The sequence below is a fragment of the Diceros bicornis genome, unplaced genomic scaffold (assembly GCF_020826845.1).
Source record: "Diceros bicornis minor isolate mBicDic1 unplaced genomic scaffold, mDicBic1.mat.cur scaffold_202_ctg1, whole genome shotgun sequence".
Classification (NCBI taxonomy): domain Eukaryota; kingdom Metazoa; phylum Chordata; class Mammalia; order Perissodactyla; family Rhinocerotidae; genus Diceros; species Diceros bicornis.
In genome coordinates, this window is record NW_026691092.1 from 468,901 (window position 1) to 496,529 (window position 27,629).

Here is a 27,629-nt window from a genome sequence, read left to right on the forward strand (position 1 = left end):
GGTGGGTGGCCAGGCCCTTCTTCCTAGTTTCTCTTCATCTAGAAGCTTTGCTGAAGCCTGTCCATCATGCGTGACCCTGTTGATATTTGAAATACTGGTGGCATAGCTTTCAGGATTGCAGCAACACCCAGCCACCACAGTATGACAATTGACAGATGGGTGCTGGGTTCCCTGACTGGGAAACAAACATGAGCCATGGTGGTGCACCAAATCTTAACCACTAGCCCACCAGGGCTGGCTACTATAAGAGAAGCAACACAGAAAATCAACAGCCTGGGGAGGGCCAGGAGTCAGGGCTGAAGTTCATCAGCATCACTTTTCAGAAAATCAGTGGCCTTCATAGGAAGACATCTGTGTTTCAGGTCAGCCGGAAAGACCAGGCAGGAAGCTCAAAGAGAGTGAAGCTATCAAACATCCAGTGGTGGTCAGCTAAGACAAGAAACAGTGTGGGGAATTCAAGCCATGCTTCCTGTACTTTGTGGAGCATGAATATCATAAGCTCCATGGAGCCCAACAACATGGTGCAGGAAGTCGACCAGGTGTGGGACACAAATAGTGTGGGTAGAAGCAGTGCAAGAAATATATGCTGCTGTTTGTGCATGGCAAGCCCAGCTGAGAGGACTTTGTACAGTGGAGGATGGAGGTGTACAAATACTGTGACATTCTCTCCATGGTTTTCAGACTAAGATGCTATCTGGCACCTCTATGGCCTTCAAAAGCATTGTGTCCAAAATAACTGCTGAGCTTAAAGGATGGCCAGGATCCACCTGGAAGATAAGAGGAGAGGTCCATTGGACCTAGGTGCAGGCCAGTCCCTCCACCCTCACCTGGGCAAAACTTCAGAGACTAAGTTGTTTTTCCTTCTCCCTTCTACTCTTGTCCCTCTTTTCTTCCGTGTTTATGGGTGAGAGGAGATGGTTCAGGGTTTCCTGCTAGGCAACTGAGAGGACACAGTGGAATGACCCCATAGGGGAAGGACTCATTACTCCTCGGCCTTAGGGAAGAGCTGGAAGGGAGTTAGCTTCACCAAGGACTTTCAACAGCTGACTCTGGTTCTGCATTCACAGCAGCTCCATGTGCAGGGGCAGGTTTCTGCTGTGTTCAGCCTCCAAGCTTCAAGAGTCCAAAAGAGCGTTTGGTTGCTGAAGAGTAGGAGTCACAAGCATTTCTGGTAGTCTATCATAGGGTACAGTAATCTTCCTACAGCTCAAAAAAGAGGTTTCAGGAGAATTCAAGGGCATGGGTGGATCATCTATTCTTCTTGAGAGCCATTTTTCCCATTTCAGCTGCTGGTGACAGTTTCCACTCTGCTATCTGAGGACAGTTTTGATCTTGTAGCCGACACTGATGGATTTGTGTGAGCTGCCTAGAACTCTAAATAGCTTTGTTTCTTCCAAATCTTATAGTAAAATTGATGCTCCAGAAAGATGTACTACAGATATTATGCTCTTTTGAATCCTCTGTGCACAGAATTGGGGATGTGCCTGTGTGGCTGAGTTTCCTGTCTGTATAATGTAGGAGTTGGGCCTTCCACTGTGATGTTTTCTCCTTTTGATAACAGTGGCATGGAGCATTGGCTCTAAGAGGCCTGCAAAGGTATGGGTTATTCAGCTAGTCTGAGGGTCCAAGGAGCACTCTGAGGTAAGCCGGATGTCCTGGGGGTCCAGAGGGAGGATTTATGGTAAGAGACGGCAGCGTGGCTAGACTGAGGGGATAGAGGGAAAGGCGGCTTTGAAAGGGCAAGTTCTAGGTTCTCAGGTAGTGGGTATTTTCATTTTAGGCCATGAATTGATGGTTTCAGATGCCCATCAGGGAGCTTCTGCATGGGTTCATAAGAAGCCCAAGCAACCAAGACAGATTTTATTCAGTAATAACTATTGCAGTATGGAAGTGTGGAAATTAATAGTAGAAATCTTAACACAATTGGTGTTAAGGCCTGTAGGGGGAGCTCTCACACCCTATCACACATCCTCAATTAAACCAAACAGGAAGAGATGTTTGCATATTGGACAGCAAGTAAAACTACTTTACTATTGGAGGAACATTTCTCTCCCCACCTGGCAACAGCCCAGCCAATGAGAAATGCCACAGCTCAGCCAATGAGAAGCCATTGCTGCCTTGAACTGTTACTCTCCCCTAATGGACTTTCCTTTACAATAGCCCCTCCCTACTGCCCCCATTTTCTCTATAAAAGGAGCTCGCCTTTTGTGTTTTCTGGATTTGCCTACGGTTTGCCATAGCATGCAGATTCCAAATTGCAATTCTTTTGGCTATTCCCAAATAAATTCATTTTGAGATAAAATAACAGGCAAATTTCCTTTTTAAGTTGACAGAAGAGAGTCTAGTGTAAGTTCAGCCCAAATTCAACTAGTGCAGAGGTAACTACATGTTTTAAAGGGAGGATGAGGGAGTGGGGAGAGAAAGCAGGGAAGTGGAAATTTACAAAAAGCAGGAAGGAGGATTGGTCCATATGACTAGGCTATCTGGGTTTGCTAACTGCTTGTGGACACTGGCTCCCACTCTCCTAGAGAGACTGGGAGACAGGGACCCTATCGTCAAGTGTTGGCTGACACAGATGGTAAATTCCTTTGTGAGCTCTGAGTTTTCCCAGGTAGGAACTTCAAAGGAGAATGGGTCATCCCAGGGACACAGCCTTGAGTTGTTAGAAATGATGCCAGAGTTTGTTCAAGTCTCTTAGGCAGGGTGGTAAAAGAAATCATTTGTGCTGGGAAACTGCAGTCTTTATAGGCCAAGGTTGATGGTAGTGAAGAAGAGGGCTCAAAGGCACCTGATTTTTGTCAAGGAATCTTTGTCAAAACTTCATATGAATAGGTGAAAAAGTTAACATCAATGCAACATGGTAGTCAGATTAGAAAAATGGGTGCTAATGTGCACCTCCCTCCAAAAATCCCAACCACCACATGCTTTTCATAATAAAAATGAATAAAACAAAACCAGCAGCCCTGGCAAGGACAGCAGGCCCCAGGGGCTATTACTGGAGCCCAGGATGGTGTCGGTGTCCAGCCACCGCAGACCTCGGCTGCTGGAGGCTCAGGAGACCTCGCCTTCTGCGGCAGTCTTCTGAGCTTTCCCGCCTCAGGACAGTGGTGGGGAGCAGCGCTGGAGGTCCTGAGTCAGCAGCGAGGCCCACCGACTGTGCCTGGGGAGGAGGCATGTCTCCTGAGGAGCCTTAAGGAGAGGACACAGACTGGGTTGCAGAAGATGAACGGAGTCCAGGGGGCCGGAGGGAGCAGGGGGTCTCAGAGCACTGGGTGAGTGGCACATGTGAGGGCTGGTTCCCTGTGTGTCCTGAAGGGAGTAAGAAATATGAAGCCAAGAACTGGCAGAGGACCGTCATGAGGGATACGTGGTGGGCTGGGTCAAGGGGTTGTTATCTAGAAACAAAGTGGTCAGCCCAGAGGACACTGTGGAAGGAGATATCAGAAATTTACCTCCTGGTACGAAAGGAGAGAGAGAGCCAGCGAGGGGCTGGGACAACCAGGGAGGGCCTGGCTACACACATGCACATAGCCACTCACCCACACATAGAGGGGTGTGTGTGTGTGTGTGTGTGTGTGTGTGTGTGTGTGACCTTCTTTAAGAGAAAGAGGCAGTTCCAAGGCTTGTTTGTGTGTATGGTAGGAATGAACAATAGAGTGAAAATAGATTGATGTTGCCAGGAGCCGGGGTGTTCCTGTGGAAGATGGAGAAGGAAACTGGAATGGGGGGAAAAGGGAGAAACCTGATTGGATTGGATTAGAGGTATCAGTTAATTTGTATATTTTTTGTATATATTTTCTAGCTCTACAAACATCTAGAAGCAATGTCACTTCTTAAGCAGTGAGTTCATCTAGGGCTCAGATCCTAGTCTTAAATGTCAGTCCCCACTAAAATGAACTTGGAGAAAGCTGATCCCGGGGCTGGGGCAGAGAAAGCACGGTGTGCATCTGGAGCATCTTGTGCCAGAAAGTACAGATGTGCTCATAACTGATGGGGTCTAGCAAGAGGACAGAGAGGCTGGGCTGAAGAGGCTCCAACTCATCAATTGTGGGGCAATCTGAACATTAAAGTAAAGAATGACAAGAATTGCTCAACAAGCAAATGAGAAAATTCACCAAGCGTGCTGAGAGTCAAGTTTCTCTGTCAGAGAAAGGAAATTACAAAAAATACAGACAGGGGAAAGGAGAGAATGAAAGAAGAACTCTGTGACCTTGTGGTTTTTACTTTGTATAGATAGATGGAACACACGCATGATAGATAGCTAGATGATTGATGGATAGGTAGATAGATGGTGCATGATAGATAAATAGATAGATAGGGAGTTGGATATGTGTGCATACAGATGATTCCTAGCTCTAGCTGCTTTGAGAGCTTAAGAAACAATACTCCTGTACCAATGAGCACTCCTAGCACCCAGAACTTGGTTTTTAGTATTATTTTCCACTGAAAGGAACCAAGGCTCCTTACAGAAATGAAGGACTCCAGGGCTGGGTCAGAGAAAAGATGGGTGTGATATTCTCATTTATAATAAGAAATATATATTTAATCTTCAACCTAAGTTCTGGAACAGAGCTCCCAAAACCCTTGGAATTTCCTATGTGATAAGGGTGTCTTTTCATATTCATAACAAGCCCCTTTCAACCACACCCGAGTTTAAATTATGCCATAACTTCTGAAAAGTCCCTAAGGATGGGGCTGGTTGCCAGGGGAAGCAACTATGTGATTAGAGGGTTGTAATTTAGCCCCACTCCCCTCCCCTGGAGGGGTGAGGGGCTGGAGATGGAGTTCAATCTCTGATAGCCAATGATTTAATCAATCATGCCTATGTAATAAGGCCTCCGTAAAACCCAAAAGGAGTGGGTTAGAGGAGCTTCCAGGTTGGTGACCACTTGGAGATGCAGGGAGAGTGGCATTTGGAGAGAGTAGGGAAGCTCTGCACCCCATCCCACATGCCTAGCCCTATGCATCTCTTCCATCTGGCTGTTCCTGAGTTATATCCTTTTATAATAAACCAGTACTCTAGTAAGTAATCTGTTTTTATGAGTTCTGTGAGCTGCTCTAGCAAATTAATTGAACCCAAGGAGTGGATTGTGGAAACCTCTGATTTATCGTGCATTGGTCAAAAGCACAGGTAACAACCTGGACTTGCAGTTGGTGTGTGAAGTGGGGGCAATCTTGTAGGACTGAGCCCTTCACCTGTCAGATCTGACACTATCTCTAGGTAGATGGTGTCAGAATTGAGTTAATAGCTTGGTGGTGTTGAAAAGAACATACCGGAATGAGTCTCCAACATCCTCTACCAGAAAGTAAGGAAATGTTCAAGGAATGATGGGGAGATGCCAATTGTACAGAAAAGTCAGCTTTAAAGGACTCCCACTGGCCAAATTTGAACATCAAATAATTAATGGTGGTTACGGATTAAGGAAAATAGGAATCCAAGAGTATCTATATCTACACTGATATACATAAATAAATGAATGAATAAATGAAGGAGAAGAGAAAGCTCTACCCTACAATAGAGGTCTGAAATATTTCCCCACAAAATACTAATTACTTACTTATTAATTTAGAAGTACAAAACACTTATCAATCAACTTTATAGTGGAGGAGTCTGGCAGACACCATATTAACCAAGTGACGAAAGTTAACATTACCAGATATGACATAAATTTACACTATGTGCCTCCTGATACAATGCGGTGAAAAAAACACAGCAGCATCACTTTTGAGGTGTTCCTGCCCCCAACATTCATAAATCATGAGGAAACATCAGACAAACTGACTGATACTCTTCAAAAATGTCAAGGTCATAGAAAATAAAGGCAAGGTTAAGGAATTATTTCAGATTGAAGGAGACGAAAGAGTAAACACAACAGGTGATGGTAAACACAACAGGTGACCCTGGGTGGGACCCTAGACCTATAGAAGACATTATTTGGAGAAAAAGAGACATTTTAAAAAATGGCTGTGGATCAGATAGTAATATTGGACAAATGTTAACTTCCTGATTTTGATGTATGAGAATGCCCTTGTTTTAAGAAATACACTCTTCAGGAGTAATGGGCTGGCCCGGTGGTGCAATGGTTAAGTGCGCACGCTCCGCTTCGGTGGCCCGAGGTTTGCAGGTTAGGATCCTGGGCGCGCACTGGCGCACTGCTTGTCAAGCCATGCTGTGTTGGCGTCCCATATAAAGTGGAGGAGGATGGGCACAGATGTTAGCCCGGGGCAATCTTCCTCAGCAAAAACAGGAGGATTGGCAACAGATGTTATCTCAGGACTGATCTTCCTCACACACACACAAAAAAAGTATTAAGGAGTAATGGGACCTGATGTTTGTAACTTATTCTCAAATGGTTCATTCCAAAATATAGTAATATATAAAGAGAATGATAAAGGAATGCAGTGGTGTCTGGAAAATGTTTAATAACTGGCTGTCTGGGGAAAAACGTCTGTAGCATTTGCTGATTTCCATGGTGTAAGTAGTCCCACCGTGGCTGACCTCTGGCTGCCAATGTGACATTGCTAGTGGAGTTGGAAGGAGATGCACATGGTTGGCTCTCGGAAGACACCAGCTCCCGCACAGGACTCGTTTTATACAATTCCAAACAGGGCATTGGGCCATCTATTGTGATTTGTTTCTCTAACAAATCAAATAAATGCATTTTTGAACTTAGGAAAGTATGCTTGGCCACCTGTTATGATAAAATTATAGCCTTATTAACATATTGTGTATGATATTCAGAAAAATGAAGTTTCATTTTCTGTAATGATTTGCATTAGTTTGCAAATATTTTGGGATCCTACTCACAAACGTTTTTGTGATAACATTAAAGATATGTTCCTTGACTGTATGCGACCATTATCTATTCCTTTGAGATCATTTTTGTGCATTAAATAAGAAAAGCAGGGGCTGGCCCCGGGGCTTAGCAGTTAAGTGCGCATGCTCCGCTACTGGCGGCCCCGGTTCGGATCCCGGGCGCACACCGACTCACCGCTTGTCCGGCCATGCTGAGGTGGCGTCCCACATACAACAACTAGCAGGATGTACAACTACGACATACAACTATCTACTGGAGCTTTGCGGTGGGGGGAAGGAGGAGGATTGGCAATAGATGTTAGCTCAGAACCGGTCTTCCTCAGCAAAAAGAGGAGGATTGGCATGGATGTTAGCTCAGGGCTGATCTTCCTCACAAAAAAAAAAAGAAGAAGAAAGAAAGGAAAAGAAAAAGAGAAAAGAAAACATATAGCTGATACAAAAGGCAACATTAAATCATTTTTAAATGACCAGTAGCTCCATCAGCACATTTTAAATGATGGGAAGCCTGGCCTTAAATTGGAAGGGATCTTAGACATTCAGCTACATGTTTTGTGAGCCACAAAGACTGTGCTGGAGGCCATTCAGGTGGCCAGAACATTCAGAGTAGACACCCATCTCCTTCCAGCCCATGTCCCATGACCCTTTTGCAAGTTTCTAAAAACAGGGCATGATATATTTAGTCCTCCCTACTGTTCACATTTTCCATGCCGTTATCCCTCAAGACTGGGAACCAGTGAACCCAGCACTTATGGGTGGATCCCAGTCCAGTGAACAAACACACCTGTGAGGAGTCTGCTTGTGAGGCTTCTCCTGCTTGAGGCAGCCTGGGGACACTAACTCACAAAGGCTGAGAGAGGACCTCAACCTCCACTGCAGGTGCAAGTCAAGTCATCATTGGCCACACAGGAATCTTACATGAGAAGACAAACATTCCCATGAATTAGGCACTCCCACACATTTTTGCCAGGCTTCTAAATTGGTGCAGCCATATTGAGGTCAATTTTGGTACTGTCAACCAATTTATAAATGTGAACATTCCTGACCCAACAGTTCCACATCCCGGAATCTGTTCTACAGAAATATTCACACCAGTACCTAAAGTTACTGAGGCTGCTCACTGCAGCAGTGTAAGGTTGGAAACCACCTACATGCTACTAGGAAACCAGATAAATAAAGTATGGGGTACTGTGGCACTGTAAATTTTTGTGGTGTACATAAATTTTTACAGGGATCATGTATTGCTTTTGTAATTAAAAAAGTAAGTCAGTGCTTCTTTTCTTTCTGCCTCATGTCGATGGGAAACAATCACAAAAAAATCTTTTTAAAATGTACAGTTGAAACCTTCTGATTTAACAGTCTTCCTACGAAGTAGTGACATGACATGTTTTTATGTCTTTTAGCGTTTTCACATCACTACCTTTGCTTGCCTCTGTGGCATCCTTCTTTCTTGTCCCTCAGTAGCATCTTGGGCAGGGCCCACAGTGTTCATATAAATTTAATTGTTAAATGATCTGTCCAGTTTGCAAACACTGAACTCACATCCAGTTCTGACCCCTGACAGGTTGGGGGCCTGCAATGGGGAGGGATTGTTCTGCCTCCAGAAACCTCTCCTTCCTCCCTCTGACAGGCTCTTGCTGTTCCCTCAGCACCAGAGGCAAGAGAGAGAGATGAGGGAAACATCGTGCAGCCACAGCCTCGTCTGGGTCCTCCCCATTCCTCAGTTCCTGCAGGTTTGGCTGAACCCCTGACCTCTGCTCTGCCTTTTCATTCCAGGACACCCCAATGCTCCTGTGATGCTGGACCTGTCACCGAGCAGACAGCGTGCTTAGAAAGGATGCAGCAGGGCCGGCTCAGTGGCTTAGCGGTTAAGTGCGCGCGCTCTGATGCTGGCGGCCCGGGTTCTGATCCCGGGCACGCCCCAAGGCACCACTTCTCCGTCCAACCCGAGGCCGAGTCCCACGTACAACAACTAGAAGGATGTGAACCTATGACATACAACTATCTACTGGGGCTTTGGGGGGAAAAATGAATAAATAAAATCTTTAAAAAAAAAAAAAGAAAGGATGCAGCAAAATGGCTCAATATGGCCAGCTTTCCAGATGTTCTTTGACCCACAGGAAACTCACACCTTGTTGTGTGTGCCTTGTTGGGGGGCTGGGCAGATTCTCTCCAAGGGCTAAACCCCCAGTTTTCCTTTGGGCAGATCAACAGTCTTATCAAATAAGATGCCAAGCTCTTCTTGCAGGTATCCCCCAAAGTTACCTAATGTTCTTTTAGGGTTGGCTTAAGGGAGTGGCAGTACCCCCCTTCTCTCCGTGGAGGGCAGGAACTTGCCTCTCATGAGCATTACATTCCCAAGGCTGGGAGACCCTCACATCCACCCCATCTACAGTTTTCTTCCCACCCCGCCCCCATTCATCAAAGGAAATCCGCTCCTCTTTTAGCCACTTATTTCACACATTTATTTCTTTTATTTATAGCTTATGGTCAATGCAAATTAATTCTATAAAATGAGAAAGCATGAAGAATCAAAACATAATTATGCAAATTAAAAATAGATATTCAACACAAAAAATACAAGTATAAAAGGTTCTTTCATGCACACACAGCAGCGCGAGATTCACCAGCTGTTTCAAAGGACAGCAATGCTTGCTTTTTGTCTTGAAGACCATGGCCTACCAGTTTCTAACGTCAAAAAACTGACTGATACATAGTGTTCCAAATGTAGCCATTTTGATTCTTAAAGGTTAAAGTATTTTCAAAAATTATGTAAAAGAATTATTGCAAACTTAATGATGCTGGTGTTCTCCCAGCATTCCTCCAGCATGGGCATCTCTGGTTTGGCATCTGTGGCCCTGGGCCCAGCCTTCGCCCTACTCCCAACACTCCACTTGCTTCCTTCCTGGGCTCTTCCACTAGCAGCTCTGGACTGACTTCAGGCCATGTCGTGTCTGGTGGTGATGCCTACTTCCAAAGTCCTGGCCTGGAACTCAGTCCTGGAACCCCCCCCCCCACGCTGATAAGACTTGGGGGACTCTTCTTCCAGCCACCGGACCCCTGTGTACTGGCTGCCACAGTCCACATGAGGCCAAGGAACTCTTACAGTCTTCCTCTTTCCCAGCAACAATTTGGAGAAGACTTTGCAGACCAAGGTCCAAAACCATGTCATTTCTGGGGCTCTGTGTATCTCTCACTGCTGCTGCCTCCCTGGGATGCTCTCCAAACCTCCCTTGGAGGGTGGATTTATAGAAGAACAGTCAGCGAGAGCCCTAGGACTGGGAAACAGAGAAGCAGCAGGTGACCTGGGCAGGATGGGGGCGCTGGGCGGAGTCTTTGCTCAGCCTGGAGCTGGTTTTGGCAAGATAAGCCCCACGCAAGCTGGGGCCCAGCTGTCATCTGCCTTCTAGTAACCTGGAAGCTTACAACCTCATTGTGGGGCCAGGTACTGACCACGATTTCAACTGTCACCTTCTTGCTGGACAAGTTGCTTTCAGTAGGTCAAAGAAGCAAGAGAAGAGACCAATAGCATGAAAAAAATCAAGTCAATGCAAGGAAATGGGTCATTTAAGTGGAATTAGGTCTCTTTGTTGGCAGCATGAGACAGAACCTCAGGCACAGTAGAAAGGTAACCTAGACTTCAGGTTTCTGCTCTGCAACATGAAAAGCTTAGACGCATCACTCCCATCCTTACAACAGAAAACAACCGAATAAACTAAAAAACAATATCTCCTCTTAGATCTGTCAGAGAATTGAGGTCACAGGGCAGACAACTACCCTGAACACTGGAGAGAGGTGGATACAGAGAATCACAGGTTACCAGGAGCAGAGCCCAAGTGGAGAAGTCCGCTGGTGGACCCAGTACCAGCAGGAACACAAACTGTAGTTTTTCAACTGCTGGAGGCAGATTGTGGACTAGCTGGAGAGTTCCAAACTCCAGGGGACCCCTACACTTTCTTGAGTTTTACCTTCAGGAGCCTCACTGAGTTCTCACTGTGAAGACTGGAGGAAAATCCCCTCCTGCTATGAGCAGGGACAGAGGAAACGCCACCATTTTGAAATATGTTGGAGCACCCTGTTCTTCCTCCAGTTCTCTGTAACAAAGACCAGCACTCAAGGGAAACTATTTCCTCTGACCTGAGGAAGAACGATTAGCCAACTCCAGCTGCCTCTAGCCTTCCTGTCATAGGTAAGGCAGGAAAAAAGCTGAGAATCATTTGTGAAGGTCATATCTCAGGGGCACTGGCCCATAAGAAGACTGAGACCTAATCATAGAACCATAGGCCACTCCCCCTCCCAACACCTCACCACACAGCAACAGGACCCCTGCACAATAACAGCAGATTGCAGTTGAAAAGACTGCAAGGCTCAAACTCTATTTATGAAGGACTTTCTGGGGTAGATAAAAACAAGGACACGAGAGGAACCTGAGCTCTCAGAGAGCTACAGCCACAGCAAACACAGTGTAACTCCTAGCCAGGTCAACATAAATCATCACACTTAATCACAGCCAGTTTACCTTGGTTCCTAATACCTAATGCGTTATGTCCAGTTTTCAACCAAAATTACAAGGCACGCTAAAAGGCAAGGAAAAACAGTGTGAAGGGAAAAAGAAAGCAGCAGAACCAAATTCAAATATGGCAATGATTTTGGAATGATTAGACAGGGAATTTAAAATAACTATGATTAATAGGCTAAGGGTTCTAAAGGAAAAAGTGGACAACATTGCAATACCAATGGATAATGTAAGAGAGAGATTGAAACTCTAAGAAAGAATCAAAAAGAAATACTAGGAAACAAAAAGAAATACTAGAAATCAAAAACACTTTAACAGAAATGCAGAATGCCTTTGCTAGGCTGACCAGTAGACTGGATATGGCTGAGGAAAAAATCTCTGAGCTTCAGGATATGTCAATAGAAACTTCCCAAACTGAAATACAAAGAGAAAAAAGTGAAAACAAAACAAAACAGAATAGAACATTCAAGAACTGTAGGACAATTACAAAAGATACAATATATACATAATAAGAATACCAAAAGGAAGAGAAAGAGAGAAAGGAACAGAAAAAATATTTAAAGTAATAATGACTAAGAATTTCCCCACATTAATAACAGAGAGCAAACCATAAATCCAGGAAGCTTAGAGAACACTAAGCAAGATAAAAAACTAAAAATCTACACCTAGGCATACCATATTCAAATTGCAGAAATCAAAGACAAAAAGAAAAATCTTGAAAGAAGGCAGAGGATAAAAACACCTTACCTATAGAAGAACAATGATAAGAATTTCATCAGAATTCCGTGCAAGCAAGAATTGAATGAAGTGAAATATTTAAAGTGTTGAAAGAAAAAAAATCGTCAACCTAAAATTCTGTATCCAGTGCAATTATCTAGTACAAGATAAGAAAAAAGAAATAAAAGGCATACAGAGGGCCGGCCCCATGGCTTAGCGGTTAAGTTCGCGCGCTCCGCTGCTGGCGGCCCGGGTTCGGATCCCGGGTGTGTAATGACTCACCGCTTCTCCGGCCATACTGAGGCCGTGTCCCACATACAGCAACTAGAAGGACATGCAGCTGTGACATACAACTATCTACTGTGGCTTTGGGGGAAAAATAAATAAAATTATTTTAAAAAAGGCATACAGATTGAGAAGGAAGACATAAAAATGTTCGTGTTCACAGATGACATGTTTATCTGTGTAGAAAATCCCAAAGAATTGACAAAAACTCCTGGAACTAAGAAGTGATTATAGTAAGGTTACAGGATACAAGGTGAACATACACAAGCCTATTGCTTTCCTATATACCAGCAATGAACAATTGGGATTTGAAACTAAAAACAACACAGTACCATTTACATTAGCGCCGCACAAAATGAAGTACTTAGGAATAAATCTAACAAAATAGGTACAAGATCTATATGAAGAAATCTGAAGAAAGAAATCAAAGAAATTCTCAATAAATGGAGAGATATTCCATGTCCATGGATAGGAAGACTCAATATTGTTAAAATGTCAGTTCTTCCTACTTTGATCTATAGATTCAATGCAATCCCAATCAAAATCCCACCAAGTTATTTTTGCGAATATCAACAAAACTAATTCTAAGTTTACCTGGAAAAGAGGCAAAAGAATCAGAATAGCCAACACAGTATTGAAGAAGAACAAAGTTGGAGGACTGACACTTCCTGACTTCAAGACTTACTATAAAGCTACAGTAATCAAGACAGCATGGTATTGGCAAAGAAATAGACAAATAGATCAATGGTAAAAAATACAGAGGCTAGGAGAGTGACGTCAGCATCATGGCGGAGTGAGTTTTCCCATGAACTCTTCCCCCGATAAGATACAACAAAAGGAACAGTCACAGACCAACAACGGAATCCAAGACAGTGAAAAGCTAGATCAGAAAGATCCACACTACAGCACATCTGAGAGTGGAACGTGCTGGGCCCCTGGAGGAAGTGGGGAGAGAGGACTCAAAAGAGTCACAGGGCTACCATCAACATCTGAGCACCCCAGAGAGCGGATAATGAGGGGCAAAAGAGAAGCCCCCCACACCAGGGACCCAGAGGGCAAAAGAGAGAGCCACCCCCTCCCCGCAAACTGGAACCTGCAGCTCAGCTGACCAGACCAGACCAAGCGATCAGCGGCAGACTAGACCAAGCAATCTGACCCGTGGATCTCAGCAGAAAAACCAAGGCAGAGTGCAGGAGGCTTAGATTACACAGCCTTTTACCACCACACAGTGGTGGCAGGTGGAAATTGCAACCAGAGATTTCCAGGATGAGGAAAAACAAAGCCAACACAGGACCCACAGTGCAAAGATATATGAAATCACCAGACCAGAAGGAAAATGACAAACACCCAGAAACCAACCCTGAAGACATAGAAATCCATAATCTAAACGACAGAGATTTCAAAATAGCTATCATAAAAACACTCAACAAAATATGAGACAACACAGACAAACAATTCAGTGAGATTAGGAGTTTCTTCACAAAAGAGATTGAAATCATAAAGAAAAACCAATCACTGCTGATGGAGATGAAGAACACAATGGAGTAGATAAAGGAGAATCTGGAATCTTTAAAGAACACAGCTGACAATATGGAGGAAAGAATTAGCATTTTAGAGGATAGGAATACAGATATGGTCCAGATGGAAGAGGAGAGAGAACTAAGACTAAAAAGAAATGAAGAAAGTCTCCGAGAAATATCTGACTCTATTAGGAAATGTAACATAAGAATTATAGGTATTTCTGAGGGAGAAGAGAGGGAAAGAGGAACAGAGAGCCTATTCAAGGAAATAATAGCTGAGAATATCCCAAATCTGGGGAAGGAGCAGGAAATACCAGTAAGCGAAGCCAACAGGTCACCTAAATATATTAACAGACAAAGGCCCTCTCCACAACACCTAGTGGTAAGCCTAGCCAGAGTCAATGACAAAGAAACAATATTAAGGGCAGCTAGACAAAAACAAAAAATAACGTACAAAGAAACTCTTATCGGGCTCTCAGTGGATTTCTCAACAAAAACTTTACAGGCTAGGAGAGACTGGAATGATATATTCAAAATACTGAAAGACAAAAACTTTCAGCCAAGAATACTCTATCCAGAAAAAATATCCTTCAAATATGATGGAGAAATAGTAACTCTCCCAGATAAACAAAAGCTAAGGGAGTTCATGGCCACGAGACCCCCACTACAAGAAATACTCAAAAAGGCCCTCAGGCCTTAACAAAAGAAGAGAAAGGGAATACAAAGCTTGGAGCAAGGAGAAAAATAGGTAAACAAACTCAGAAAAATAGTAGATCTTTACCGGAATAGGTTAGCAACTATTTAAATACTAAAATCAAGGTCAAAGGAAGGAATTCACCAAAAATAAATTTAACCTCATCACTGTAAACACACAGCCACAACACAAGATAAAATAAGGTATAACAAGAACGACTTAGAAGGAGAAGAGGAAAGTGATTGAATTGACTTAGTATAAGGAAATAGGAGGCCATCAGATAATGGAATATCTGATACACAAGATTTTTTACACAAACCTCAAGGTAACCACTAAACAAATAATCAAAACAAAATCACAAATGATAAACAAAGAGAAAACTAGAAGAGTCATAAGACAGAACAACCAAACTGAATTGGCAGTCCAAAACAAATGGGACAAGAAACAAAGGAAACACAAAAGAACCAGAAAATAAGTGACAAAACAGCAACATTAAGCCTTCATATATCAATAATTATTCTAAATGTAAATGGATTGAACTCTCCAATCAAAAGATACAGAGTGGCAGGATGGATTAAAAAGCAAGACCCAACAATATGCTGCCTCCAGAAAACACATCTCAGAACTAAAGCCAAGCACAGGCTCAGAGTGAAAGGACGGAAGACGATATTTGAAGCTAATGGCAAACAAAAGAAAGCAGGTGTTGCCATACTCATATCAGACAAAGTAGACTTCAAGATAAAACAGGTTAAGAGAGACAAAGAAGGGAAATGTATAATAATAAAAGGGGCACTCCACCAAGAAGACATATCACTTATAAATATATATGCACCCAACATAGGAGCACCAATATACATAAAGTAACTATTAACAAACCTAAAAGGAGACATTAACAACAACACAATAATAGTAGGGGATCTTAATACCCCACTTACATCAATGGATAGATCATCCAGACAAAAAGTCAATAAAGAAATAGTAGACTTAAATGAAAAACTGGATGAGATGGACCTAGTAGACATATACAGAGCACTCCATCCAAAAACAGCTGACTACACGTTCTTCTCAAGCGTGCATGGAACATTCTCAAGGATAGACCATATGTTGGGAAACAAAGCAAGCCTCAATGAATTTAAGAAGATTGAAATCATAACAAGCATCTTTTCAGACCATAATGCTATGAAACTGGAAATGAACCATGAAAAAAAACTGGGAACGTGACAAAAATGTGGAGATTAAACAAGACGCTACTGAAAAACCAATGGATCATTGATGAAATTAAAGGAGAAATCAAAAACTATCGGGAAACAATCAAAAATGAAAATATGCCATACCAAACCATATGGGATGCAGCAAAAGCGGTCCTGAGAGGGAAACTCATAGTGATACAAGCCCACCTTAACAAACAAGAAAAATCTCAAATAGGCAACCTTAAATTACACCTAACAGAACTAGAAAAAGAAGAACAAACAAAGCCCAAAGTCAGCAGAAGAAGAGAAATAATAAAAATCAGAGCAGAAATAAATGAAATTGAGACCAAGAAAACAGTAGAAAGGATTAATGAAACAAATAGTTGGTTCTTTGAGAAGATAAACAAAATCAACAAACCCTTAGGCAGGCTTACTAAGAAAAAAAGAGAAAAGGCTCAAGTAAATAAAATTAGAAATGAAAGAGGAGAAATTACAATGGATACCACGGAAATACAGAGGATTGTAAGAGAATACTATGAGAAATTATATGCCAACAAATTGGACAATCTAGAAGAAATGGATAAATTCTTAGACTCATACAACCCCCCAAAACTGAACCAAGAAGAAATGGAGAATCTGAATAGACAAATCACAAGTAAAAAGATTGAAATAGTAATCAAAAACCTCCCAAAAAATAAAAGTCCAGGACCAGATGGCTTCTCTGGTGAATTTTGTCAAACATTCAAAGAAGATTTGATACCCATCCTTCTCAAACTATTCCAAAAAATAGAGGAAGATGGAACACTTCCTAAATCATTCTATGAGGCCAACATCACCCTGATACCAAAGCCAAACAAAGACAATACAAAGAAAGAAAATTACAGGCCAATATCACTGTTGAACATAGATGCAAAAATACTCAACAAAATATCGGCAAACCGAATACAGCAATACATTAGAAAGATCATACACCACGATCAAGTGGGATTTATACCAGGGACACAGGGATGGTTCAACATCTGCAAATCAATCAACGTGATACATCACATAACAGAAAAAAGAATAAAAACCACACGGTCATCTCTATAGACACAGAGAAGGCATTTGACAAGATACAACATCCTTTTATGATAAAAACTCTCAACCAAATGGGTATAGAAGGACAGTACCTCAACATAATAAAGGATATTTATGACAAACCCACAGCCAACATCATACTCAATGTGGAAAGACTGAAAGCCATTCCTCTGAGAACAGGAATGAGGCAGGGCTGCCCACTCTCACCACTCCTGTTCAACATAGTACTGGAGGTTTTGGCCAGAGCAGTTAGGCAAGAAAAAGGAATAAAAGGAATCCAAATAGGCAACGAAGAAGTGAAACTCTCACTATTTGCAGATGACTTGATTTTATATATAGAAAACCCTAAATAATCCGTTGGAAAGCTACTAGAAATAATCAACAACTACAGCAAAGTCACAGGGTATGAAATCAATCTACAAAAATCAGTTACATTTCTGTATGCTAATAATGAACTAACAGAAGGAGAGCTCAAAAAGATAATACCATTTACAATTGCATCACAAAGAATAAAATACCTAGGAATAAATCTTACCAAGGAGGTGAAGGACCTATACAATGAGAACTACAAGACATTACTGAAAGAAATCTATGATGACATAAAGAAATGGAAAGATATCCCATGCACATGGATTGGAAGAATAAACATAGTTAAAATGTCTATATTACCTAAAGCAATCTACAGATTCAGTGCAATCCCAATCAGAATCCCAATGACATTCTTCACAGAAATAGAAAAAGAAATAATAAAATTTATATGGGGCAACAAAAGACCCCGAATAGCTAAAGAAATCCTAAGAAAAAAGAACAAAGCAGGAGGCATCACAATCCCTGACTTCAAAACATACTACAAAGCAATAGTAATCAAAACAGCATGGTACTGGTACAAAAACAGACACACAGATCAATGGAACAGAATTGAAAGCCCAGAAATAAAACCACACATATATGGACAGCTAATTTTCGACAAAGGTGCTAAGAAAATGCAATGGAGAAAGGAAAATCTCTTCAATAAATGGTGTTAGGAAAACTGGACAGCCACATGCAAAAGAATGAAAGTGGACCATGTGCTATCATCATTCACAAAAATTAACTCAAAATGGATCAAAGACCTGAAGGTGAGACCTGAAACAATAAAACTCATAGAAGAAAATATAGGCAACACACTATTTGACATTGGTCATAAAGGAATCTTTTCTGATGAAATGCCTACCCAGACTAGGGAAACTAAAGAAAAAATAAGCAAGTGGGACTTTATCAGATTAAAGAGCTTCTACAAGACAAACGAAACCAGAATCAAGATGAACAGACAACCCACCAGCTGGGAGAGAATATTTGCAAAACATACATCTGACAAGGGGTTGATCTCCACAATATATAAAGAACGCACACAACTGAACAACAAAAAGCAAACAACCCAATCAAAAAATGGGCAGAGGAAATGAACAGACACTTCTCCAAAGAAGATATACAGATGACCAATAGGCACATGAAAAGATGTTCAACATCACTAATCATCAGGGAAATGCAAATCAAAGCAACACTAAGATATCACCTCATGCCTGTTAGAATGGCTATAATCACCAAGACAAAAAACAACAAGTGCTGTAGAGGATGTGGAGAAACAGGAGCCCTCATACACAGCTGGTGGGAATGCCAACTGGTGCAGCCTCTATGGAAAACGGTATGGAGATTCCTCAAAGAATTAAAAATAGAGATGCCCTATGACCCAGCCATCCCATTACTGGGAATCTATCCAACGAACCTGAAATCAACAATCCAAAGAGGCTTATGCAATAAAATGAAGAGTAAAAATCACACGATCATCTCACTAGATGCAGAGAAAGCATTTGACAAGATACAGCACCCATTTATGATAAAAACTCTGAATAAAATGGGTATAGAAGGAAAGTACCTCAACATAATAAAGACCATATATGAGAAACCCACAGCTAATATCATCCTCAATGGTGAAAAACTGAAAGCTATTCCTCTAAGAACAGGAACCAGACAAGGATGCCCACTGTCACCACTCTTATTTAACATAGTACTGGAAGTCCTAGCCAGAGCAATCAGGCAAGAGAAAGAAATAAAAAGGATCCAAATTGGAAAGGAAGAAGTGAAACTGTCACTATTTGCAGATGACATGATTTTATATATAGAAAACCCTAAAGAATCCACCAGAAAACTTTTAGAAGTAATAAACAAATATGGTAAATTTGCAGGATACAAAATCAATGTACAAAAATCAGTTGCATTTCTATACACTAGTAACGAAGTAGAAGAAAGAGAAATTAAGAATACCATCCCATTTACAATTGCAACAAAAAGAATAAAATACCTAAGAATAAACTTAACCAAAGAGGTGAAAGAGCTGTACACGGAAAACTATAAAACATTGCTGAAAGAAATTGAAGAAGACACAAAGAAATGGAAAGATATTCCGTGTTCTTGAATTGGAAGAATTAACATAGTTAAGATGTCCATACTTCCTAAAGCCATCTATAGATTCAATGCAATCCCTATCAAAGTTCCAACAACATTTTTCACAGAAATAGAACAAAGAATCCTAAAATTTATTTGGAACAAAAAAAGACCCCAAATAAGTAAAGGAATCCTGTGAAAAAAGAACAAAGCTGGAGGTATCACACTCCCTGATTTCAAAATATACTACAAAGCTATAGCAACCAAAACAGCATGGTACTGGCACAAAAACAGACACACAGATTAACGGAATAGAATCCAAAGCCCAGAAATAAACCCACACATCTATGGACAGCTAATCTTGGACAAAGGAGCCAAGAACATACAATGGAGAAAAGAAAGTGTCTTCAACAAATGGTGTTGGAAAAACTGGACAGCCACATGCAAAAAAATGAAAGTAGACCCTTACCTTACACCATACACAAAAATTAACTCAAAATGGATTAAAGACTTGAATGTAAGACCTGAAACTATGAAACTTCTAGAAGAAAACATAGGCAGTACGCTTTTCGACATTGGTCTTAGCAACATATTTTCAAGCACCATGTCTGACCGGGCAAGAGAAACAATAGAAAAAGTAAACAAATGGGACTACATCAAACTAAAAAGCTTCTGCACAGCAAAGGAAGCCATCAACAAAACGAAAAGACAACCTAACAATTGGGAGAAGATATTTGCAAACCATTTATCTGATAAGGGCTTAATCTCCAAAATATACAAAGAACTGATGCATCTCAACAACAAAAAAACTAACAACCCGATTAAAAAATGGGCAAAAGACCTGAACAGACATTTCTCCAAAGAAGATATACAGATGGCCAACAGGCACATGAAAAGATGTTCAAAATCATTAACTATCAGGGAAATGCAAATCAAAACTACAATGAGATATCACCTCATGCCCGTCAGAATGGCTATAATTAACAAGACAGGAATCAACATGTGTTGGAGAGGATGTGGAGAGAAGGGAACTGTCATACTGGTGGGAGTGCAAACTGGTGCAGCCACTATGGAAACCAGTATGGAGATTCCTCAAAAAATCAAGGATAGAACTACCATATGATCCAGCTATTCCACTGCTGGGTATTTATCCAAAGAACTTGAAAACACCAATACGTAAAGATACATGCACCCTTGTGTTCATTGCAGCATTATTCACAATAGCAAGACTTGGAAGCAACTTAAGTGCCCATCTACCGATGAATGGATAAAGAAGATGTGGTATATATACACAATGGAATACTAAAGTCATAAAAAAAGTCATAAAAAAAGACAAAATCGTGCCTTTTGTGGCAACATGGATGGACCTTGAGGGTATTATGCTAGGCAAAATAAGTCAGACAGAGAAAGACAAATACCATATAATTTCACTCATACGTGGAAGATAGTCAATCACATAGATAAGGAGAACATATTCATGGTTACCAGAGGAGAAGGGGGTGGGGTGAGGGTGAAAGAGGTAAAGGGGCACATATGTATGGTGACGAATTAAGAACTAGACTCTTGGTGGTAAGCACAATGCAGTCTACCCAGAAACTGAAATATAATGATGATGTACACTTGAAATTTACACAATGTTATAACCAATATGACCTCAATAAAATAATACTAAAAAAGAAAAACTATGAAGGACGAGTAGACTTATCAGATATTAAAATATACATAAAGTGTCTTTAAGTAAAAAAAAAACCAAATAGGTAGGGAAGGAGATTCTATAGTGGTCCTAGCTAAAAGTAAAGCTGTTTCTTGGTTGTATGCAATCAAGTTTTACCCGCTCAGAGGACTAGAGGACTTTGGAGGAGGATATGCCACGTGAATGGAACAGCATGTGCAAACCAAAAAGGTCAAACAAAAGCTGTATTTGGCAGCTGCAGGTGTCAGATCATTTGGAATATAGGGCTTGTTTAGAGGGAGTTGGGGATGAAAAGCTGAAAAGGGAGAGCGGGACCACATGGGAACTTCAATCCGTTAGAGGTGGACGTGGGCTCAAAGTCTGACCTGTGAAGGGACCCACAGAGTGGCTCTCAGTACACACTGCAGTACACTGCAGTACGCAAGGAGAGGCACAGTCAGGGCCATTACATGCATGCTGGCAACGGTGATGCTCTGAACATAGCGGTGACACCAAGGATGAAAACAGAGGGCTGGTTGTAAGAAGCAAGAGTCTGTGTTAAGACAAACCAACAGGACCAGGAGAGTGTTTGATTTGGGGTACATGGGGTAGCCAGCATGGATCTTATTGAGCTTGAATGGGGCAATAGGTATCATTTTAAAGAAATAAGATGGGAATAGGAAATATTGTTTTTCTGGGACATGCAGGTAAGAATTAAAGCTTAAATTGTTTTCTGTTTGAGGTGTCAGCAAGAAATGTGATTGCATATATTCAGGCAGGCAATTGGAAGTTGGAGTTGGGGCTGAGGCTTGGGAGGGGTGTCTGGGATCCAATGGGGATTTTGGTCTCATTTGGAGAGACAGGAGGACAGAAAGATTCTCTGACTCCTCCACCTCAGCCTCATGGTCATCACCCTGAGATCTTTCCCTGAGTTTCACAGGGCCAGAAATGTAATTGTGATTTTCATCTATGATTACGAATTCCACTTCTACTAACCAACACAAAAGACAGAAACTTAACCATAAATGATCATGTATTCATCTGTGATGTTAAAAGATACACTGAGGCACATTAAAAATTTTAAGAGTTTATTTGAGCAAAAAGCAATTCCAATTGTGCAGCATCAAACTGGAAGTGCTTAGGAGTGCTCCACTGACAGGAACCAAGGGAAAGACTTTTATAGAGAAAAGGCAGAAGAAAAGCAAGGAAGTTATCTGATTGGCTATACTTAAGCATTTGACTTATTGGAAATCCTAGTTGGCTATTTTTGGTTGATTGTCCTTAGGTTTTGATATCTTTGTCTTGAGACATTTACAGGCTTAGGTTTGGGTTTGCTTGGTAGGATGGTAAGGCATTAAAGCCACTCAGCCTATTGGCCTCCTTGTTTAATTAATTTAACAGTGATGAGAGTTATATCCGAAAGGAAACCAGTACTGCCCTTCAGTAAAAGGATCTCTAATGTTTAAGAGTACAGATTATGGATCAGAAGCCTGCTGAGAGAGCTAAGAATTACAGAAAGGGAACTGTAATTTCCTATCTGAGAATTTCTCCAAGATAAGGTAGCTTGCCCTTCTAAAGATATTTTTCCCTCAAACAGCCAGGTATAAAGTATCTGGAACTTACATTCCAAAGGCCCCTTCTCAAGTTTTGGGAAGGGGCCCATACTTACTCACCATGTAACCTTGGACAATCCAGCCAGCTCCTCAGAGCCTCAACTTGCTCATTTGTAAAAGAGGGGCTAATTTAATAATCACTGTACCTTCATTGCAGGATCACTATGAGGTCAAATGAGGAATAGGTATGAGCACTGTGCGATGCAAAAGTCAAACATTATTTTTACTGATTGTGTATTGCCTGTCACTAGACCAGGCAGATGAGAAACAGACTGACAAACTCAAAATCTTTGATTCTTTGTTTTCTAGGCAACTTGCATGGCACCACCTTTCTTACATGACAAGATCACTTGTTAAAATTATCTGAGTCCCATTTATTTATATCAGCAATCAGGGTATGAGACTAGAACATGAAAGGCTGTGCAGACAGCCTCTAAGATGGTCCCATTGGTCCCCATTTCCTGGTATTCATGCCCTCGTGGGCTCCCTTCCCAGTGAGCATGGGCTGGATTTAGTGACTCACTTCTAAAGACTAGAACTCAGCAGAGCTCACAGAGTGTCACTTCCAATTCCAGGTTATAAGACCACAGCTTCTGTGTGGGGTGCTTTTGCTCTCCCTCTCTCTTCCATCACTCACCCTGGGAGAAGTCAACTGCCATGCTGTGAGGGGCCTTTGAAGAGGGCCTGAGTCTGCCAACAGCCGCACGAGTGATCTTGGAGTGGAGCCTCCTCCAGTCCAGCCCTGAGAGGACTATCATCTGGCCAACAGCTGACGGTAACCTCCTGAGAGACATAACACCAGAGGCAAACAACTAAGCTGCACCCACATTCCTGATGCACAGAAACTGTGAGATAACAAATGTTCCCTGTTTTATTCCAAGCTGCTAAATTTTGGAGCTATTTGTTCCACAGCAGTAGATAGCTCATACAAACTTAAGGAAAAAATATTCACTGCTGTGCTACCTTCAGAACCATGAAAATGCCTGATAGTTCAGCCCTGGATGGATCATGAGACAAGTGAAATTAGAAGGAGGCTGATGAGAGAGAAGAGAGAGAATCCTATAAAAACCGTAAAGGCCTTAGACAGTGAAAACAAGGTTCACTGGGTGAGTGTGAGGACAACAATAAAAGAGTTGTGCCTAAATAATGGCAGTGTTTTCCACTCAGTTGTTTATAATTATTTATTCTGTTATTTGCCTTGGGTTCAGATACTGCAACTATCATATCATCAAGGGAGTTTTATCTTTTTTAATATGCATGACTTTTATTCCTCGATTTAGCTTTGTCCGTCTAAAATCAGGCCATGCCTCCTGTTTCATTCCATAGTAACATATTTAGAAAAAATTCTTGACCAAAGATCAAGGAAAATCCCTTTTCAGTGACACGCTCCAAATAAATTGATTGAAACTTTTATAAGGCAGTGAGTAAAAGGTTCAGAAAGCCAGGTGCAAGTTTTCAGTCAGAAAGTTTTTATAAAGAAGGCTCTTTGATTTCTACTAAAAGTAACTTTGTAAGTAGGTATTAACTGTACTTGATTCCAGCCCACTTATACTGAAGCCTTGATCCTGGAGTTATTTAAAAGTCTCAGCACAATTAAAGACCTCACTGTTCTTAAGAGGTTTGGGAACCAAGTCACTGTTGCTCCCCATTGGATTGTGACTTTTTGTCAACCCAATATTGACAACAATGGCATCCAACTGCAGCTCTTCCTTCTCATATGGGGCACTAGAGAGCACTTCCATAATTGATATTACAAACATAACAGAGTGGCCAGCATGATAAACTCTCAGCACATACAGAAAGATATACAGACTAAAGAGAAAATTATGCTTGATTCCCTTCCCTTTCTGTAACACATAAATTATCTCATGGGAGTGAAATGGCCTAAGCCCTCTTAGAGATAGTTTACCAAGTCCATGTGGTCTCAGACAGTAGACTCTGTATCATACAGTAAAGCCAAGACTTTGCCTGCTAAAGGGGATTCTCCAAAGGTCCCATGACACATAAAATAACTCAGTTTCTACTCATCTAGATAAGGATACACACCAGTCCAGATATGTGGTCCAATTCCATGAGCTGGGAGAACTCCTATTGCTGTGTCATAGGGATATGAAGGAGTGTCCTCTTCTATGTCCCAAAGCTTTTGTTGCTGAGGCCTCATGAGTTACAAACAAAACAGCTAGCTGAAGATGTGGAATGCAGAGGTTAAAGAAATGTCAGTCCAACCAATATTTTTTGTCCATGTTCACAGGTTACCGGAAACATCAACTGAGCCACGGAGACGTGGTTGAACCAATCATCCACAGATGACTTTGTCCCATTGGGCATCTTTTCCCACAGTCCAACTGACCTTGTACTTTTCTCAGCAATCATGATAGTCTTCACAGTGGCCCTCTGTGGGAATGTCCTCCTCATCTTCCTTATCTACACAGATGCTTGACTTCATACACCCATGTACTTCTTCCTCAGTTCTTCCTCATGGACCTCATGTTGGTCTGTACCAATGCGCCAAAGATGGCAGTCAACTTCCTGTCTGGCAGGAAGTCCATCTCCTTTGTGGGTTGTGGTATACAAATTGGCTACTTTGTCTGTCTCGTGGGATCGGAGGGGCTCTTGCTGGGACTCGTGGCTTATGATCGCTGTGTGGCCATTAGCCACCCACTTCACTATCCCATCCTCATGAGTCAGAGAATCTGTTTGGGATTGCTGGGAGCTCCTGGGCCTTTGGGATAATAGACAGTTTGATCCAGACGGTAGTAGTAATGACCTTTCCCTACTGTGGTTTGAGGGAGGTGGACCACTTCTTTTGTGAGATGCTATCTTTGTTGAAGCTGGCCTGTATAGACACATCCCTTTTTGAGAATGTGATATTTTCTTGCTGTGTCTTCATGCTGTTCCTTCCCTTCTCCATCATCTTGGCCTCCTATGCTCGCATCCTGAGGGCTGTTTTCCAGATGCACTCTGCTCAGGATGGTGAAAAGGCTCTGGCCACCTGTACCTCCCACCTGACAGCTGTCTCCCTCTTCTATGGGGCAGCCATGTTCATCTACCTGAGGCCTAGGCGCTACCGGGCCCCCTGCCATGACAAGGTGGTCTCTATCCTCTACACGGACCTTACTCCTATGCTCAATCCTCTCATTTATAGCTTGAGGAACCGGGAGGTGATGGGGACCCCGAGGAAGAGGCTGGACCATTGCAGGGTTGGCAGGCAGGCCTGAAGGTCCAGAGCATCCTGTGCCTGGTGCTGCCACCTCCTGGCTATGTGATGTTGGGTAAGTAATCTACTTTATGTGAGTTTCAGTTTCCTCATTAATAATCAGGATTATGACACCCAAGACTTGCAGAGGTCTTTTTAAACCCTAAAGCAGTACTCTATAGCTCTGATGAAAAACCAGCTTTTTCCCCTCAGTCTTTTTTGGACTAATTCTTTTGTAAAATACATTAAAATGGAATACAGGACTTTGTGAACTCAAGATCTGTGCAGAAGTAACGCATTGGGATTGCTATTACTTATTATTCAAAATTGGAACTACATCTGCTATCAGAGGATGCCCTGAGCTTAACTTCTTAATTCTTATTGCTAACGTCAATTCCTACATGCTTGGAGATTAATAAATACATTTGTAAACAACCCATGATTAATGAGTAAACTACGATGGAAATTAGAATGTATTTCCAATTAAAAATACTATTCATCAAATCTTTTGGGGTGGAATTAAAACTATCCTTAGAGAGAAATGTATAATCCTAGATTATATATATTTATATATTATTGTGTATAATATAGAAAAGTTGAATTTCTAAGTTCTAAGCATTCATCACAAGCTAGAAAAAGAGCAGAAAATTAAACACAAAGAAAATAGACGACACAAAATGATAAATATTAGAGGAAGGCTTCACAAACTAAAAGACAAACATCGAAAGGATAAATAAAACTAAATTAGATTCTAATAAATGACAAATATACTCAATAAAATCCTAGTAATAATGTTCAAAAAAAGAGAAAAATTGCAACAAATGAATACCAAGGCTTAAAAAGGAATGAATTAGGGTCACTCTTTGTGTTGTACATTCTATGGGTTTTGACAAATACATAGTAATATGTATCCGCCATTACAGATTCATATAGAACTATGGTTTCACTGCCCTAAAATCCCCTTTGCTCCAGGGCCATAGAGGTGTGTGTGACCTTTGTCAAAGTCATAGATGTTTGGGGTGATGGTGAATACAAAGATTCCTTCCAGCTAGTATCCTCTGCTTTAGGGTGAGGAAAGGGAGGAATTTCTCACAACGGCATTAATAATGGAGGAAACCAATGTTGAGGGTGCAGAAGTGGATCATCACAACATATTGATCCCGGAATGAGCATGGTTAAAAGAACTGAGGAAAAGGAAAGGAGGTCAATTTTTAGAAAATCAAAAATGCAACTTTATTTCTGCATTGATCTTGAGTTACTGATTTGGAATCTTATAAATTCAGCATGACTTTTGCTTCCCCAGGCAGGGCCTCATGGGCTTGTGGTGTTTCTGCACTCATGATTGGTGTGCAGCCCTGCATGGGTCACACATAGAATGTCCTGTGGCTGCCCTGGGCCCTGGGTGTGTGAGGCTGTCCCTCCTTATCTTGCACTTTGGAGGCTGTGATGCTGGAATGTTCTTGTCTGAGCCCTTAGTGACATGGGCCCTTTCTGACACTTGCACCTTACACCTGACATTGCCTCCTCTGATGCAGTTCATTTGCATCACTGCAGAGGTTGTTCATGCAAATGACTTGACTCAGGATTGGGACCCAACCTGGCCAAGAGCAGATGGTCCCTGGAACCTTGTTATCATTGGACACGGATGAAATCATAGTGCTTAGGGCTGCCAAATAAAGGAAATGTGCATACCTCACTAAGACTCTATACACTCGTCCTTGGAGATTACATCCTGTGAGAGATGCATAAACACAGTCTCCTCCTTTCTTCCTTTTCAGGCACCTGAGAATGGCATTAAAGTAGACATGGTTTCATGGCTCCCCATCCCACACAGGCTTACCTGTGGAAATTTGTACAGTTCCAGCAGTGTTCCAATCTAGGCAGAAATTGCACATGTTGTTTCAGTAAGGA

General features: G+C 41.7%; 1 pseudogene; it reads left to right on the forward strand.

Annotated features, from left to right (window-relative positions):
• The first annotated feature begins 503 nt into the window (after positions 1–503).
• LOC131402656 (olfactory receptor 2V2-like) lies at positions 504–25,811 on the forward strand (annotated as a pseudogene).
• Positions 25,812–27,629: the final 1,818 nt, after the last annotated feature.